General features: G+C 40.1%; 1 protein-coding gene across 10 annotated transcripts in view; it reads left to right on the forward strand.

Moving 5' to 3' along the window:
* The window catches only part of Rnf38 (ring finger protein 38), a 130,816-nt gene that overhangs the window by 76,108 nt on the left and 34,709 nt on the right, over nucleotides 1-19,999 (forward strand). For 2 of the 10 annotated variants that reach the window (XM_017801818.2, XM_017801819.2), the window contains one exon: nucleotides 11,568-11,717. The exons of 2 other annotated variants lie outside the window; for them this stretch is intronic. The gene's annotated coding sequence lies outside the window, so the exon portion shown is untranslated. Of the gene's footprint in view, nucleotides 1-51; nucleotides 285-11,567; nucleotides 11,718-19,999 lie in introns of those variants that run through there. 6 more of the 10 variants (XM_029570723.1, XM_029570727.1, XM_029570724.1 and 3 more) reach the window with 5 other exon arrangements.

The raw sequence follows: 19,999 nt of genomic DNA on the forward strand, positions 1-19,999 counted from the left end.
GAGCCCGCCGCCTAGCGCCCGGGCCGGGCAGAGCAGCAGCCGCAGCCCGGCAGCCCGGCGTTCTTTGTTCCCGCGACGGCGGGGAGTCGGCCTTCGCTGCCTGGCGGAGGGGCGGCTCTCATTCCCGGGTTAGCCGAGACGCATGTGAAATGATGTCACCCGGGAGAACGCACAACCCGGTCGGAGGGCTCCTCTCTCGCGGCGTTCTGCCTCCGCGGGTTTCTGGACGGGCTCCGTTTTGTTCTCAGTGATGGAAGTTCTTCCTTTCAGGCCTGAAGAATGAGGTTGGTTTTGAAACGGGAATTTTTCGGGTTACTGAAAGCCAAAGGATAATTAAGTTCATGTTTTCCTGTGTTTGATGCCTAAGAGCGCTTTTCTTTGTGTTGCAGAATGGTATGTGCTGTTCAGTAAAAGTTGAGCATGGTAATTCTTCTACCATAAATAGAATTGAATACGTAAATAATAATTTCCAGAATCATATGAATTATTCATAAGCGGTAGAGATTTAATATATTCAAGACTCATGTACAATACTTTTTGTTACTTAGAGTTCTAGGTCTGCCTAATACTATTTTGTAGTAGTAAACGTGTTTACCCCAAGTTTAAGTAGCTTAACTAGACCTTTAAAACTTCCAGTCACATTTGAATCATAGTGTCAAAATCAAAGCAAAATCTGTATCTATCTTGCGGAACGGCGTTTGATGGAGAAATGATACTTCTGTAAAAACAGAACACCAAAATACAAGCCTCGGTCCGGTGGGAGAAAGTGGAACCCTTAAAAAAATGAGCATTTTAATGGGAGTCACATCACTAGAATGTGTCTGTTTCGGTAGTGCCTTCTGGCTTATAAATGCACTAATATGATGTATATTTCCCTTTGAAAGCTAGTGCCAAGCCTGTTCGTTTTAGGAGTCCATTTAAAGTTAATTCCTGTAATTTTTCTGTAAGACTTTTTCCTACAAGAATTGAAGGAGTTAGAGGCTACAGTTGGGTTAGTGGGTCATGTGGGCCTTTGGATCCTCTGGAAGATAGGAAAGTATAGGACTTGACGTGATCTGTGATTCCTCCACCTGTGGTATCTTCCGATGATTCCAAAAGAGAGTTTATGTTTCTGTACTTGTTAAAATTCATATGTCCATCCTGGGGTGTGTGTGTGGGGGTGTATAGATGGATCTAGTGGGTGGCCTTCCACAGTCAGATTTAAGTCTGTGAGAATCATAATGTAGAGAATGGATCTGTTGTCTCCCCCCTTGCCAACAGCATTGATGGAACTTTTGAGTAGCATGTTACCTTGCCAGGCTGTTTGTTTGTGCTCATATTTTTACTTCTTAGGTTGAGTGGAGAGAGTGAGTGAGAAGTCCTTCAAAATCTCTGAAATGGTTAGATACTTGAGTACTGGGGAAAGACCACTGGCCAAGGTGCATGTCATCAGCTTCCCTTTATTCCGTCTGTTTCTCTGTATTTTGTGCTGCTCCTAGTTTGATTTAGGCCAGCACTGTTTGTAATGTATTTTAGTAAACCCCAACTCAAATCCTTTTTTTTTAAATTTAATTTTATATGTAGGAGGATATTGCCTGCATGTATGTAAGTGCACCCTTGTCATGCAGTGCCTGTGAAGGTCGGAGAAGATGTCAGATCCCCTGGAACTGGAGTTAAACAGATGGTTGCTACCCACCATGTGGGTGCTGGAGACCGAACCTGGGTCCTCTGCAAGAGTAGCCAGTTCTCTTAACCACTAAGCCATCTCTCCAGCTGCCGCCCCCCCCCCCCCATCCTTTTTTAAAAGTAGCTTTAAGACAAGCCAGGTGACTCAGTAGATAAAGGCACTTGCTGCCAAGCCTGAAAACCTGAGCTCAGTATACACACACACACTCTAAATAAATTTAGACTTTTTTTAAAGCAGCTGTATTGAGCCAGGTGTGGTAGCATACACCTTTAGTCCCAGCACTCGGGAGACAGAGGCAGGCAGATCTCTGTGAGTTCAAGGCCAGCCTGGTCTAAGTAGTGAGTTCCAGGCCAGCTGGGGCTATGGGGAGACCCTGTCTCAAAAAGACCAAAATTTTTTTTTAAAAAGTAGCTGTATCGAGTGATAGCTTATATACCACAAAATCTACTCAGTAATTTTAGTTCAGAGGTTTTTGTTAAGTTTATAGATTGTGACACTGTCACCAGAGTCCCAGTTTTATAGCTTTTTCTATCAGCTCCCAAAAGATAACTATGCCCATCCAGATCTTCAAGGGGCACGTGGGTTTTTGTTTGTTTGTTTGTTTGTTTGTTTGTTTGTTTACAAGGTCCTCTTCCCTACTCTACACTAGTAAAATCCTCACAAGCTTTGCTTCCAGAAAGCAAGAGGTTTTGGGCCCAGTGATAAATGCTTCCTTAAAGGCAAGACAGCATCCAGGTGTGTAGTTTATTAACCATATGATTTACAGGTGAAGTGACACCTAATTAAAGTATATGTGCAAAGCATGCAACACAGGCATATTATAAAGCTTGTGTAGAGATCAGAAGATAACCTAAGAGTTATTCCTCACCTTATTTTGAGACAAGTCTCCCTCCCTCCCAATTTGAGACAAATTTCTCACCTTATTTGAGACGAGTCTCTCTCTCACCTTATTTCAGACCCCCCTCTCTCTCTCCCCCCCCTCCCCCGCCCCCTCCTTGAGACAGGATCTCCCTGTAGCCCCAGCTGGCCTGGAACTATGTAGACCAGGCTGGCCTTGAACTCAGAGATTCACCTGGCCCTGTCATCCAAGTGCTGGGATCAAAGGCTGCACCACCACCTCCTGCAACACTGTTGCGTATGCTGTGCTAGCTGACTGAAGAGCTTCTGGAGGGGTCTCCTATCTCTTCTCATTTCACCACAGAAGCCCTGGGATTACAGGTGTTCACTGTTCTACCTGGCTTTATGTGAGTTCTGGGGATTCAAACTCAGGTCCTCACACTTGTGAAGCAAATGCTGTACCCATTCAGCACCTTAGCAGCGCTGCCTCATCCCCCTTGAGGTTTGGGGGTCTGGAAGGTTGGCGGGTTTTTGTTTTTGTTTTCCTTCAATTTTTTTTATCTGTATGAGTTTTGCTTTCATGAAATGCCTGAGGAGGCCAGAAGAGGGCATCAGATCCCCTAGAACTGGAGTTAAAGATAGTTGTTAGCTGCCACGTGGTTGCCGGGTCCTCTACAAGAGCAGCCAGTGCCCTTAACCACTGAGCTGTCCATCTAGACCCCCTTCAAAGTTTTTATTAGTCTATTTCATTCTAACCAGATTCATAACAAGATTGTAACATAATCCAGAAAGACTATTATTATCTGATTTGTTTGGGAGGGTATTTTTTCAGTAAGTAGTTGAGTATATCCTGTATGACATCCACCTATAGGTCATAGTACCATTGTGCCAAACACTGTGGAATGTTAGATGTGCTTCCCGAACTAAAGTTTATCCCTAATTTATGAAGTTTCACATTATATATACTTCCTGGCCTCCAATTCACTATGTACCTGAAGTTGATCTTGAACTTCTGATCCTCTTGAGTTTCTGATTACAAAGTCATGTGCCTACTATGCCACAATTTTTATATAATCAAACTTAAATAATTTTGTTCCCCCTCACTTCAGAACACACATTTTTGTTTCTAATTTATTGTTTGGGGATTTTATTTCCAATTTTTAAATCACATTTATTTTGTGTGTGTTCACATACACAGGTCAAAGGACATGTGGGTCCAAGGGATCACACTGGAGTCATCAGGTGTGGCAGCAAGTGCCTTCACTTGCTGTGTCATCCTACTGGTCCTGTTCCATTTTTGCTCTTTGAGACAGTGTCTGGCTATGTAGCTCAGACTTGACTTGAAATTTGCTACGTAGCCCCAAGTGCTAGGGGTTACAAGTGTGCCCCACCACACCTGACTTTATTGCTACTTTTCATTGGCTGTATGACAGTTTATCAAATGAGTGTACTTAGCAAATACATATTGACTGTTAACATTACTTTTAGTTCTTTTTAAAATTATTGCTATTATTGTATTATGAACATTTTTGTTCACGTGCTAGAATTTAACTTGAGAATTTATCAGAATAAAGATGACTGATGCATGCAGCCCTGTTAAGGATAATATGATGTATATGCATAATGAAGTATTAGTCACAAAGAAGAATGAAATTGTGGCTGGGCATGGTGGTACATCCCTTTAATCCCAGCATTCTCAGGAGGCAGAGTCAGGTGGGTCTCTGTGATACCAAGACTAGCCTGGTCTACATAATACCAGGCCTGCTGGGACTACAGAAGAGACCCTGTCTCAAAAACAAATTCTGTAATTTCCAGGAAGGTTGATGGAACTGGGGGGATCATGTCATGTTGAGCAAAATAAGGCAGAGATAGACAAACATGGCATTCTTTGTCTAAAGAGAGACCATTAGGGAAGGGAAAGCAGAGTGAGGAGGAGCAAGACAGCTTAGGAGGAAAGGCATGTAGAGCACAAAATCTACATATATGGAAATGTCACAGACCTATTAATATGTGCAATTAATGTATATTAATAATTACAATAAAGATTAGTACAAGAAAGGAAACCAAAGTAACCTGGCTCCTAAAAAATGCTGAAAGGTTTTCAGAAACCAAAATCCACCAAGGAATAAAAAGTGATTAAGAAGGTCTGGAAAGATGGGTCAGGGGTTAAGAGCACTGGCTGCTCTTGCAGAGGACCAGGGCGGCTAACAACTATCTTCAATTCCAGTTCCAGGAAATCTGACATCCTCTTCTGTCCTCTGTGGGCATTGCATGACACTGCTGCACTTACTTACAGGCAGGCAATACACTTATACACACAAAATAAATAAAATAATTTTTTAAAGTGATTAAGAAAAAAATTACTGGTGCGAAGAAAAGACTTTTAATTTTTTTTTACTACATTTATTTATTGTGTATGTGTGCATGTGCTGCATGTGGTACCTTGGTGCAGACACTTTGACCCACTCCACTGGCTGCTCCCCTTCTTTTTTTAAATGGTTTTTAGATGTTTTACTGCAAGTTATTTTACAAAATGTATTTTCCTGGTGGCCTTTGGCATAGGTATGGTTTTTAAACTGTTGCTGAAGTCTACCTAAATTGCTTTTTAAAAAATTAACATTTGCCATGGTGGAAGAAGTGAGAACATTTGGATTTTTAGATCATTTGGATTTTATATCACTTTATAGGTGCCAAGATTGATCTAGAGGAATAAATACTTCCCAGAAACAGCACTGTGGACCTGACTATTCATCTAGTGTGTTGTTTTCCCTTTTCGCACACATCAGGCCATGCTTTGAGTGCTTCTAACCAGCTGGTAGCTATGGACAAATTCTCACCCCCAGAGATAGTATATGGCCACTTTAGAGAGGCTGTTTAGGTCTTTCAGAAACTTAATTTTGTAAAAAGTACATTATTTAGGGGCTGGAGAGACGGCTCAGTGTTTAAGAGCACTGACTACTCTTGGCAGAGGACCCAGGTTCGATTCCCATCACCCACATGGCAGCTACTAACAGTCATTAACTCCAGTTCCAGGGGAATCCAAAGCCCTCTTCTGACCTCAGCGGCATTGCACGACACAGGTGCACTCACATACATGCAGGCAATACACTTATACACATAAAATAATAAATATTTTTTTAAAAAGTAAGTTACAGGCTGGGTGTGGTGGCGCATGCCTTTAATCCCAGCACTCAAAGAGGCAGAGGCAGGCGGATCTCTGTGAGTTCCAGGCCAGCTGGGGCTACAGGGAGAGCCTGTCTCAAAAAGACCAGGGAAAAAAAAAAAAGTAAGTTATTTAATACTAGTCTAGCTTAACTGAGTGTGGTGCACACCTTTTTTTTTTTTTTTTTTTTTTTTTTTTTTTTTTTTTTAAGATTAAGGTTTTCCTGTAGCTCAGCTGGTCTCTGGAATTTGCTATGTAGACCGGGCTGACCTTGATTTCACAGAAAGCTACCTGCCTCTGCCTCCCAAGTGCTGGGATTAAAAGGGTGCACTAGCACACCTCACTGTGATACACACTTTTAAGTTGTATTTATTTTTTATTTTATGTGAGTGTTTTGCCTGTGTGTACCTAAGTATACCACATGCTTGCAGTGCCCACAGAGGCTAGAAGAGAGTGTTCCATCTCCTGGAACCGGAGTTAACAGGTGATTGTCAGCCTTAGCTGCCATGCAGGTTCTAGGAACCAAACCTGGGTCTTAACCAGTGCTCTTAAACCATTAAGACCTGGGCCTTAAACCAGTGCTCTTAACCATTGAGCCATCTCTCCAGCCTGGGTGCACACTTTTTTAATCCCAGCATTTAGGAGACTGAAGGAGGTGGCACGCCCAGCTTCTCTACTTCATTCATCTTTATGAAAAAAAGTAAATGAATATAATAGAAAGCTGCCATCAGAAACAATTTTAGAAGGAACAGTGTCTCCCCTTAAATCATACTATTTTAAGCATATTTGCTTATAGCTATGCTAATCTTGAAGGAAAAGGTTAAATTGTTGATTATTAATACTATATGTACCCAGACAAAGACCACATTAAACAGAAAGTCTCCTAAAATAGTATTGGTGCTTAAAAGATAAAACTTTTATGTAAACGTTAGTTTTCTGTTTCTTTCCCCCAGTTTTATTAACTGGTAATAGCTTTAAATAGACCTTGTGTACTAATTGATAGTCAAACTAAAGAACAAGAAAGAAGGAAGAAAGGAAGATGTTGCTTTTTTATTTTTATTTTATTTTATGTGTATGTGTGTTTTGCCTGCATGTAGGTAAGTGCACCCGTGTCGTGCAATGCCTGCAGAGGACAGAGAGGCCGTCAGATCCCCTGGAACTGGAGTTGCAGACAGTTGTTAGCTGCCGTGTGGGTACTGGGATTCGAACACAGGTTTTCTACAAGAACAGCCAGTGTTTTTAACCGCTGAGCCATCTCTCCAGCCCCAGAACAGTGTTACTTTTAAAGTTATTTAAACTGGCCGGGTATGGTGGTGCATGCCTTTAATCCCAGCACTTGGGAGGCAGAGGCAGGTGGATCTTTGTGAGTTCAAGGCCAGCCTGGTCTACATAGTGAGTTCCAGGACAGCTGGGGCTACACAGAGACCCTGTCTCAAAAAAAACCCTCCCTCCAAAAAATAAGTTATTTAAACTATCCCTTCCTGTGAACCTGGAGCCTGGGTCCCCTTCCCATGAACCCTGAAGCTGTGGTCCTCTCATATGAGCCTGGAGCTTTGGTCCCCAACTGTGAGCCATGGTTCCACATTCCTCTGGTGGTAGGCTGATGGTGGAGCAGAGTGGAGGATGGAGAACTTCTGATGTTGGACAGCAGTTTCAGCTTTCTGTGAATTCCCCACATCTCCCTCCCCTGAGGTTCCAGGTCATGCATGGCAGTTGCTTTGCCTCTTATGCTGGGACGGGGGAGGTCTCTTGTCATTTGCAGTTTCTGGTCTTGGGGGAGCTCATCTCTAGAATGGACTCTCCTCCCTTATTTGAGGGCTAACTATGGTTTTCACTCCACACATGGTCCTGGGCATCCAGGCCTTGATGTTTGCTGTACCTCTCCCATTACCAGGCACCAAGAGGTTTTCCATTATTTTTCTATTACTCTTCTACAGCCCAAGTATGTCTTCACCTGTGCCCTATGGAAAATGTAAAACATCTAATTGGACGAGAGGTAAAAAAAAAAGGGACTAGGAAGTACTATAATAACTAAATTGATCTAATTCTCAAACTAAAATATGTAATTGTGTTTTAGAATGCAAATTCGCTATCCTATGTCTGTTATTTTTTATTTATAGACAATACTGTAGTACCAAGCTTCAACAATAATGTGAAATTTGTTACTGTTACTATGTGTTTACCATTCACTCCCTTTCCAAATTCTCCAACCTGTACAAGGCCTTTCAATGTAATCATGTTATTTCTTAAAGCAATGCTAATATTTTAAATTTTTTTAAAGTTATTTTTAAACTACAAGGTGGTTTCATGAATTAATTGATGCCAAGGTGAGTTGCTGATTTGCTCTTTCTGAACTGCATGAATCAGTTAACTGTTACAAGGTATGTAAAGATCAAAGAATCCAGACCATTTCCTGGCAGGAAATTAGCTATTATCACATTCAGAGTTTGTAAATTGCTATACTGCTTAAATAAAAATACTGGGGGGGGGGGGTACTCTGAGGAATTAAACACATGGTCCTATACCTGCTAGGCAAGTGTCCTATGACTGAGGTACATCCTCAGCCCTGTAAATGTCTTAATTTATACCTTTCATAAGGAAATTTAAGTTCAATATAACATTTAGTTTTATTGTATGCACACATATACATCCTGCTCGCTTTCCAATTACCATGAATTTAAAACTTGTATCAAAAATCATGTTAGGCATTAGCCACTGGATCTTTGCTCATCATTTTATCTGGCTGGAGCTACAAATTCTTTGCTTGCTGTTCTCTTTCAAAGTCATTGGGTTGCTGGTAGAATGTGGGTCTTGTGGCATTCCCCCATTTTCTTGCTGTCACCTGGTAACTGCTGCTGCTTCTAGAAGCTTCCCTCATTTCCCTGCCATGTGGCTCCCTTCTCATACCTTCTCACAGTACAGCCCCTACTTTGAAGGGCCATCAGGAAACATCAGAATGGCTTGGTTCCTTTTTTAAGAGCATTCTCTGATTAAGTCAGCCCCATTCCAGATAATCTCCCTCTTGATTAACTTAAAACCAACTCTTGGAATCTTGATTACTCTGAAAATCTCCCACTTTGAAATATTTTTAAGCTAATCAATAGAATGAAATCTGCAGTGTTTATATGGTCCTGCCCTGTCGCAGGGGTAGGGGTTATCCAGAGATGATACATACAGGGATAATATTATTACCATCAGTGAGAATTTATGGTGACACCTTAGGAAGTCCACTTCTCATATAACATACACAAAATGTGTGAGCTTACTGTAGGGATGTGTGTGTGTGTGCTGGTTTTGATCAAGCCTATCTGCCTTTGTCACAGACATTAAGATTTTCCTACAACTTCCATTATGTGGTATGTGGTATAAATGAAATTTCCAATTAAAGAAACTTATGAATAGAAGATATGCTTGATAGTCATTAATGACAGCAGGGACAGAGTTGCCAAATATTTTCTTTTCTTTTTTTTTTTTTTTTTTTCCTTTAAGACAGGGTCTCCCTGTAGCCCCAGCTGACCTAGAACTTGTTATGTAAACTAGACTAGCTTTGATCTCAGTGGTCCATGTGCTACCAGACCTAGTGGTAATCTTAAATTTTAAAGCAAAGAGGGTAAAGCTGACCCTTTGATTTCGGTTTTTCCAGCCCTCTATTTGTACTTGTGATTTATAAGACTGGGCATGATTATTGAAGGGAAAGCATAAGAGGATTATAGTACAAAAGGGCTGGACAGATGGCTCAGCGGTTAAGAGCACTGATTGCTCTTGCGTAGGACCTGGGCTCAATTCTCAGCACCCACATAATGGCTAACAACTGTCCATAACTCCAGTTCCAGTTTGATGCCCTCTTCTGACCTCTACAGGCATTTCATGACACTGGTGCACATGCAGGCAATACATGCATTCACATAAAATATTAAAAAATAAACCTATAAAAAGAACAGATTGGGAGAGTGCTTGTGGATTGGTGAAAGCACTCCTTATTGGGTGAAGATTAGAAATGTCAAATACACCTTGTACCTATTTTTCTTGTTTTGAGACAGGGTCTTGCTGTTACATAGCCTGGGCTGGCCTTGAATTTGTAGCAGTCCTCCTGTTCCGCCTCAATTTAGATATGTTCTAGTTATTGACTGTTTTATAGCATATAAATATTATAATTGGCCGTTTGCATCTGTTTTGTCTTAGTTTTTCTTTGCATTTATTTATTTACTTATATATAATATAATATTTATGATTTCTCTTTCAATGTGGATTCTGGGGATCAATCTCACCTTTATTCATTGAACCATCTTGCTGTCCTTGTCTTGCTTTTTAAATTAGAATAAGCTCATTAAGGGTGGGATCTATATTTTATCTTTACATCATCTTTTCATGTAACTCTTGGCTTTGGGGAGATAGTAAATATTTATTTAGCAATGCATACTTGATAGTGGTAAAGGACATTAGCACATTTGTGTTTGTCATACAGAGATAAACTTTAGTTTATATTCAGAATTTTTGTGTAATAAATTCTATTTTCTTTAACTTCAAGTGTGTGGGGGGGTCACCTTTGGAAGTATTTTATTTTTACCAGTGGGTAGGCTTATCTGTTTACCAGGTTCATAAGAAACCAACAAAAAGTTAAAAAAGTACTAGAGCTGATCACAGCATGGCTGTAAATATATGACATTCAATTTCACGATGTCTCTGCTTTCCTATATAGTTTTTTTCATACTGAAAATTTTGCGAAATTTCCTTACACTGTTGTATTGTCAGTTACTAGAATATAGCACTTAGTGCCTGCCTGCTGCTATTAAAGTGCTTAACACTAAACAGTAATTTACTTTTTTCTTTCCTTTCCCCTTTCCCTTCCCTCTTGTATAGCATATACTTCTTGAAGATAGAGAGCTGTGCCTTTCTTGTTTGCTGCCTGTCACCAAATAGACTCTTGAATCTAGACTGAGTGAATGAACAAGGTGGTGAAGTTCTAAAACCAGTGTTAAAGCATGGGTTTCTTTTTTATTTATTTATTTTTTATTCTTATATTTTAGTGTAGGGGCAAATAAGTCCTTGAACCTGAAGCCCCAAGGAGAATTTCACTGTCATAGCATAGAAGAGTGATGTTCATGGATTTTAAAATGTCATAAATTAAGTAGCATTTCCATAGAAGTTCAAAGAGATTTAACCCAAAATCTAGTATTTAAAAGCTTCAGTCATTTACTTTCAGGCTTGATTTCTCTGGAAAGTCACTCGTGTGTTGCTGTTTGGCCTTTTGTTGAGATTTTTGTTTACGTCTTGTGACAGGGTCTTGATATGTAATGTAGCCCAGGCTGGCTTAGAGCTTGCCTCAGCAATGGATGTCACTAAGGTTTGTTGAATTGAGTAGAAATGTTCCTAGTTACACATAAAGTTGTTGTATGCTATATATTGTACAATCATATGTATGAAACCTACAGAAAGTTTACCACAATATTGCCAGCTCTTCTCTTTCTCTGCATGGTCCCTTGAAAAGTCAACTAAAAGTTATTACAAAAGTACATTGAGAAAAAGTACAGTCCAGGCAGACATTCACCATTCTGTACTTAGGATATGTGGTTTTATCGCAGATTTTCTTTTCATGAAGTCTGACCTTTAGAATTTAGAAGACACCTACCAAAAAAGATACCAGTGGATATTCGGGAAACAAGAAGGACTTAGGTTCTTGAGCTGTAGTGTTTTGCCTCAAAATCCATTTCCAAAGGCAATTTCTGCCTCCTGCATGTTTTGATGTTTAAAATTTGGTTTGGCTTTTTGTTTTTTTTCCCCCCTAATCTCTGCTGACAGAATTATCAAATACTAGAAAACGCACTGTCCTTCACAGGCTTGGTTCTCCATATTGGTATGGCTAGCCATGAACTATCCTTTTCTTCTCCCTCTTTTTCCCAGATATCTCCCGGGTCCAATTCAGCACCTCTACCTGGCCATCCTAACAAGGTGATTTGTGAAAGGGTGAGACTTCAGAGCCTGTTCCCTCTTCTCCCAAGTGATCAGAACACTACCGTTCAAGAGGATGCTCACTTCAAAGCTTTCTTCCAGGTTCTTATATATTTACCCTTTCCCTACACAGGGCTGAAAGTCACAGATACATTCTGGCTTGTTTCTAGTAAGGCTTAAAACAGACTTCTCTGTCTTCTTCATGTTTTCTATTGTATGTGAGAATAACCATTCTTAGAGGACTTCTTCAATATAACTTTCAGCCAGCTTTTCTGAAGAATGTGTCTTCTCTTGAGCTACCATTAACTGACCATTCAATATTCTTTTTTATAGAATCTTTTTGTCTTAATCATTTGTCCTAATTATTCAAGTTCTGTAGGAAAGTAGAAGATATGTGAGGTGTATAGGAAAGGAAAAATGAACACATATATATTTTTAAAGCCAATGCCACTAATTTCCTTAGTGTCCAGAATTTTATAGTAATATATATATTTCTGAGAGAATACGTAGTTATTGGTGTCTGCATTTTGGTACCTGTAGGTAAAATGTTATTTGGATTATTAATAAGGTTACTAGGATCGACTCATAAATGACTGGCTACTAAACTTTGAATCCATATTCCTAGAAAAGCATGTTTTTGTACTGAAAGTCAGTATTACTAATTATTACTACAGAATTGCTTTTGGATGGTAGGCTTGTGAGCTCAGGCATGTATATGTATATATAAAATCTGCCTGAGGTATTGAAATAGCTGATAACCAAGACTAGATGTTTTAGGTAGAAGCAGTTCATTTTCTCTCTGTCTGGAAATGACAGGTTGGGGCCCAGAATTAGTTTGGCATGTGATATTTCTGAGTATAGCTGTAGATGATCCAGAGCTCTTCAGTCTGGTATTCCTTTTGAAATTTGTGCTGAATTCTCTGTTATGCTTGGATTAGGTTTGTGGTGTTTGTTTGTTTGTTTGTTTGTTTGTTTGTTTGTTTTGAGATGCAGTTTTGCTATGTAGACCTGGTTGCCCTAGATCTGTGGTGTAGACCAGGCTGGCCTCTAACAGAAATCCACCTACCTCTGCCTCCAGAGTGCTATGATTAAAGGCATGTACCACTATGCCCTGCCATTGTTTTTAACCCAAAAAATAAAGTAGGCATCTTATTCTAGGTGAGGAAATAGGCTTTACGAAGTTCAGTGAAGGGGCTGGCGAGATGGCTCAGCAGTTAACAGCATTGGCTGCTCTTGCTGAGGACTCAGGTTCAGTTCTCAGCACCCACGTGATGGCTGATAGTCATCTATAACTCCAATTTGGAGACCCAACACCACCTTCTGGCTTCCACAGGCATCTCACACACGGGGTGCACTTTCATATGTGCAGGCAAAACACTTAGGCACATTTAAAAAAAAAAAAATTAAGTTCACCGAAATGCCCAATTTTATCTAGTTATTGATAGAGCAGGAACTGGTTTCTAGCTTTATCTGTATCATGGTTACTCTATCATACTATCATTAAATATCAACATATTTCTGAAAATGTTTTGCAAATACTTAACTCTGACTGGTGGCGTAGTTGTCTGTTGAATTGAATGGCATTTTGATTTCAGCATTATCTGCACATGGTAACTCAATCAATTTAGTGATGACTGTAATTAAAAAAGACAATACACTTCTGCCACCAGTAAACAGATATTTTTTATTTTCCGTGTTCTTTGTATTCGCTTTGAGCCTCAGGAATTAACTCAGTATTAGCTTTAAACTTACAAAATAGCTACCAAATGCAGTAGATTAAACCCATGTTTTAAAAATGAAATGATATGGTTAGAGCCAGTTAATTGTATTTGATGGTTTTCTTTTTGTGAGTGTTTGGGTTTTGGTTTGGGATATTGACAATTGAACCCAGCGCTTCACTCATGCTAGGCATATGCTTTATCCCTGGGTCTTAATGAAAAGTGAAGTGTTTTAATTTTGTTCATAATGTTAGCTTGTCTTTCCTCTAACTTTAGAACAAGGCTTCCCTCACTATACGTTTCTTGCAGTTACTGCCTTGGAGCTGTTCTGAATGGAAAAGTAAATCTCCCCCCCCCCCAAAAAAAATCCTTAAAAATACTGATTCTCATGTCAGAATTGGGTGTGATTTGTTAATTTCAGCCATACTTAGCACCCACAACAACCTGGTTATCAGTCCAGAGAGATGGCTTAGCAGTTAGGAGTGCTTCCTGCTCTATCATGAAGACCAGTGTTTGGATCCCAGCACCCACTTCAGGAAGCTCACAAACACCTGTAACTCCAACTACAAGGGATCCAAAGCCCTATTCTGGCCTTTGAGGGTACCTGCCATATACTTCACACAGAAACATACGTAAATAAATATAAAATCCTTTTTTTAAAACCTAGCTATCACATGAAAAGGAAAACCTACCAAGCCATCTATATTCTTAGAAAGTCCTTCCCTTATGTGTTCTTTCTCTTTTAAAATTTTTATTTGTTTTAATTTTACATGTATGAGTGTTTGACCTGCATGTATATAAGTACACTTGTGTATGTGATGCCAACAGAGGCCAGAAGAAGGGCTTCTGATTCCCTGGAACTGGAGCTACGGTTTTTGAGACCAGGAACTTATGTAGCCCTGACTGGCCTGGAACGTGCTGTGTATATCAGGCTAACCTCAAATTTGTGGATGAGCCTCCTACCTCTGCTCCTCAGGTGCTGAGATTATAGACGCGAACCATCATTTCCTGCTCCTTTTAGAAATAGTAGACTTACCTATCTCGTATTTTCTTCTGTTTGTTTGTGGTACTAGAAACTCAACACAGGCTCTTCTTGTGCATGCCAGGCAAGCACTCCACTGCTGGGCTACAGCTCCAGCCTCATTTTATTTTTCATTTTGAGATGGGATCTCAATAAGTTGCCTGTTCTGGCCTTGAATTCTCTCTGTAGCCCAGAGTGACCTTGAATGTGTGATTCCCTCTACCTTAGCTGGTATTCCCCCCACACACACATCGCAGGCATGAAGTTGGACATAAGGCTCATTAGAATAGTCATGGAGGAAAAAGTACTAATCTCCTTTATCCTTACTGTTATTTCTGACTAGTAGTCTTTTATGTATGTGGGTGGGTGTAGGCATGCATTTATGTGTGCTTGCCTGTGTGTGAGAGTGTATATGTATGGTACAGACAGTCTAAAGGACAACCAAGAAGTTACTCTTTTGGAACCACCCACCTTTTGTTTTGTTTTGTTTTGTTTTGTTTTTGAGTTTTTTTCTCACCAGTCTAGAACAAAGTAGGCTAGGCTGGCTTGGCTTCCCCAGGCTTTCCTTACCTCCTCAGTACCCAAATCACAAACATGTGCATGTGCTTCATGCCATTTGCTTGCTTGCTTATTTGTTTTAAAGTGGGTTCTAGGGATCAAGACAGGTCTTCATGCTTTAGATGCTTTACTAAGATATCTTTTCAGCCCCTGAACTATCTTGAGCTTTTTGCAAATACATACAGATATGGAACCACCACACTTACATACAGATTTCTCTCTGCTTTCACCCCTCCTTAGTTTTAAAATTAGCAGTTTCTTTACTGTCAACTAATTCAGTGATTCTGGTTGAAAATTATGTGCTTCATGAGAATCTTGAATTTCATGGCTGGCATGGACACTGATTTTGTAGATATTTATTATATCTTTTTTGGGGAGGGGTTGAGATAGTCTAATTTTCCAACTATTGATATATGTTTATAAGTTGAATTTTATTAATGTGTGTATGTTTGTGGTGAGAATGCGTGCTGTGACATATATGCTTGTGGACATCAGAGGACAATTCTGTGGAGTCATTTTCTCCTTCCACCTTTACATGGGGTCCCTAGCTCAAATTCAGGTTGTCAGGTTTGGATGGCAAGCACCTTTATCTGATGAACCATTTTACCAACGCTTTTTGTAGCTTAAAAATATAGTAGCTGATGGGGCTGGAAAGATGACTCAGCAGTTAAGAACACTTGCTGCTCAGTCATTAGGACCTCAGTTTGGATCTCTGCATCTATACGGGGTGGCGTACAAAGGCCTGTAACTCCAGTTCCAAGGGATGTAGCACCCATATACACTTATACAGACTAACAAGCACATATATACACATAATACATTTTTATATAAGAACTGAATAGGATCTAGTAATGGAATAGAATCAGGTGGAGCTAAAGATAGTAATTAAAAGCCATATAATTATTGTATCAAGTAAAGTTTTTTTGTTTTTGAGACAGGGTCTCACTGTATAGCCTTGGCTGGTCTGGAACTCACTTTGTAGACCAATCTGGCCTCAAGACTCACAGAGATCCACCTGTTTCTGCCTCCCAAGTGCTGGGATTAAAGGTGTATGCCAAATATGCTCAGCCCTAAAACAATCTTTCTAAACCAGTGATGTTTTGTGTAATTAACGATGGGAGGAAACCTAGACCAACATAACATCACTAATGGATACTGGTCAAAAAACTAGCTACATAAGTCTTCCCTAGATCTTAGAAGAAGACCATTTTGTAGCTTATATATTCTGTTAGACTAACAATGATAGCACAACTGTAATAGGGCACCAAGGTGTCACAGTGTTTTATCTTACTATGATGGAGTTACTTATTTCCTTGGGTTTTCACAGCGGGGGGCGGGAACCCTAGATCATACATATCTTTTTAAGTAAAATTGTGCTGAGCATGCTTGTGCTTGGCCTGTAATCCCATCACTGAGACAGAAGGAGGATCACACTTGAGGCCAGACTGGGCTATGTTGCAAGACCCTGTCTCAAACAAACAAAATTCTGAGTTTGTTTCTATTTGCTTGAGATAACTTTGGGGGAGGCTGGGTGTTAAACCTCTTTTCCCAAAGTAGATTGTTTGCTACAAGATTTTAAAAATTTTTATTTATTTATTGATTGATTGATTGTTCTTATTGAGACAAGATTTTCCTGTAGCCCCAGCTGACCTGGAACTCACTATGTAGACCAGTTTGGCCTTGAACACACAGAGATCAGAATGCTGGGATTAAAGGCATGTACCACCACACCCGGCTAATGAAATCTTTTTTATTCAGGTATATCAGCTGTACGTAGAAACATGAATACCAAGTGAAACAGAATGGTGTACCTTGTATAACTAAGTGGTTGTGTGTTCACCAAGCTGGCATTGAGTTTCATGAAGAGAAATATGTTTTATGTACACCAATATCGTTTAAGGCTTCAGCTTGTAATGACATGAGGTAATATTTAGCAGCCATTTTGTAAACTGTTTTGTGATCCAGATAGAAAAATTCGTAGGCTGGGTGTGGTGGCACAAGCCTTTTATCTCAACAGGCAATGGGAGGCAGATCTCTGAGTTCAAGTCCTGCCAGGGCTACATAGTGAGACCTTATCTATCTTCTCAAAAGAAAAAGGAAGGAAAATTCCTACTTCCTCCCCTTGCTTCTGCTTTCTTCCATCCAAAAACATAGAAAGTAGTCTGTCTTGGTTATCTTTTACTAGCAAATAACTTAACACAGAGTATGCCAGTTTTCTAAGGACTTTCTACATTTATTTAAGATGGATGCAATTCAGTGAACATTTGTTATCCTAGGCTATGTGCAGTTAACTTTTTTCCTAGTTGTAAAATGAGAAACCTTATACTTTGTTAAGGATAGTTAAGGCTTGTAGAAAACGTCTGGGAGTTTAAAGAATTGAAGAATCTTAGATGATGCTGTGTTTGATCTAAGATGAAGTCTAAAATGTACTTAGTAATGGACTTTGCTACCTGTATCAGTTACTTTTCTTGTTGCAGCAAAGGACCTGACTAAAGCAGGTAGGAAGAGTTTATTTTAGATCACAGCTTGAGGTAACAGTTTGTCGGGGCAGTAGGAACATGAAGCAGTCCTGGTCTCATTGTGTCCCAAAGTCAAGAGGCAGGCTGCTGCTCAGCGATCTTTCTCTTTTTTTAAATTCAGTCCACCACTGCTCTCAGCCCAGGCAATGGTGCCATCTCAGTTAATCTAATCTAGGAACAGGGGCCAGGGGCTTTTTTCCATGGTGATTGTAAATCCCATCAAGTTGACTATCAAGATTAACTCTCACCCCTAACCAGGCTGCTTTTTGCCTACTGTGGGAATGAAATCCTTGAGAATCATAATGGTTGCTGGAATCAGAGAGGCATATTTTTATTGTGGAATAGAATTTGGAACCTGTTTCTGTTTCTGAGGAAAAGTTCAGGGTGTTTTGTTTTGTTTTTTCTTCTTTCCTCTATCCTTTAATCTCTTACATGCTTTTCTGGAATGGTAAAAAGTATTTTTAGGGGCTGGAGAGATGGCTCAGAGGTTACAAGCACTGACTGCTCTTGTAGAGGACCTAGGTTCAAATCCAACTACCCACATGGTGGCTAATAATTGTCTGTAACTCCAGTTCCAGAGGATCTGACTGACGCCCTCTTCTGACCTCTGCAGGCATTGCAAAATGTGGGTGCACCTCATTGCATGCAGGCAATACATTCGCACATAAAAATAATAAAAAATATATTTTTAAAGTATTTTTAATCATGTGTATATGTGTATTTATGTGCATGTGATTGTAAGTGCCTGTGAAAGTATGTATTTGAGTGTTTTGCTACATGTATGTAAGTGCATCTGTGTGTACTTTGTCCACAGAGGCCAGAAGAGAATGTTGGATCTCCTGGAACTGTAGTTATAGTCAGTTGTTGGCTGCCATGTGGATGCTGGGAACCAAATCCAGTTCTTCTGCAAGAACAGCCAGTGCTCTTAACCATTGAACCATCTCTGTAGCCCCACTTTAAAACTTTGAATTAGAGACTAAATTCTTAAGTGGGGCTAAACTCTGATGTTTTGGAGGCATGCTGAAGTTTAAGAAAGAATTTTTTTTTTAAGTTTAAATATTTTTTATTATTTTTTTATGTGTATGCATGTATTACCTTTGTGTAGGTAAGTGCACCTGTGTCGTGCAATACCCGAGGAGATCAGAAGAGGCTGTAGGATCCCTTGGAACTGGAGTTAGGGACAGTTATCTGCTATGTGGGTACTGGTATTCAAACCCAGCTCTTCTGCCAGAACAACCATTGTTCTTAACTGCTGAGCCATCTCTCCAGCCCCAAGAAAGAATCTTAAATCTGTCTCCTGTACTCTCGTTCATGAATATATACCCACACACAGACACAAAAAATATAAAGCCAGGCGTGGTGGTGCACGCCTTTAATCCCAGCACTCGGGAGGCAGGGGCAGGCAGATCTCTGTGAGTTCAAGGCCAGCCTGGTCTACATAGTGAGTTCCAGGACAGCTGGGGCTGCAGGGAGACCCTGTCTCAAAAAGACCAAAAAAAAAAAAAACTATATATATATAGTTTGCTGACTTCTATGAGTCCTGGTAGTAGCATTAGTTCTGGATCTGTTTTTATACTGATTTCTAATTTGAATTCTCAGTGGAGAAAGCTGTCCTCCATGCCAAAATTGAAAAAGAGCAGACATGTTTTTTTTTTCCTTTTTAAAAATGTTTATCTTGTAGCCGGGTGTGGTGGCTCATGCCTTTAATCCCAGCACTTGGAAGGCAGAGGCAGGCAGATCTCTGAGTTCTAGGCTAGCCTGGTCAACTGAGGCCAACTGAGGCTACAGGGAGACCGGGTCTCAAAAAAGACCCCCCCACCCCCTAAAATTTTTATCTTGTGTGCCTGTGTATGTGGTGAGGCAAGCATGTACGAATACACTCCTTATGTGGAAAGATCAAAGGACATTTTGCAGAACTCTCATGTCTCAGCCTTGATGGCAGGTGCCTTTACTGAATAAGCCATCTCATCAGCCCCCAGACATTTTTTTATTCTTCCCTTTTAAGTAGACAGCTTCGAAGTTTTGACTTCTGAAAGATTGTCAGTGATGTCTTCCAGCCTTCCTGAGAGCATCCCCTCCCAATCAATCATTTTCTGCTTTTCTCCCTTTTTCTAGATCCTTGATTATTTTTCCCTTTGTGTCACTCACCCCCTTCAGAAAGTATGCTGTAAGCCATTATTTTTAGATATTTATATTGTGTTCACTTGTAGTTATGATTGTCAGAAGTCTTTAGTGTTTATCAGAATTTATAACTTTTTTTCACTTGAAAAAGTTAATATTGGGGCAACACATAAATTGCAGAAGGTGGTACCCACCTGTAATTCTAGCACTCTGAATGAGGAAGCAGGGAAGCTCAAGTCATCCTCAGCTGTAGAGCAAGTTGGAGGCCAACCTGTGCTACATAAGACCTTGTCTCAAAGAAAGCAAAAGAACAGTCTCACTATAGCCTGGAGCACGGCATAAAGCAACTGGCTTCAGCTTAGCAATAATCTTGCCTTTATGACCTAAGTCTGTAAAGTTGTGGGATTCCCAGAATAAAAACTGACCTTTTTGTTAAAATCAAGAAAT

Source organism: Nannospalax galili, unplaced genomic scaffold, assembly GCF_000622305.1.
Source record: "Nannospalax galili isolate Female #2095 unplaced genomic scaffold, S.galili_v1.0 scaffold263, whole genome shotgun sequence".
In the NCBI taxonomy this organism is placed as follows: domain Eukaryota; kingdom Metazoa; phylum Chordata; class Mammalia; order Rodentia; family Spalacidae; genus Nannospalax; species Nannospalax galili.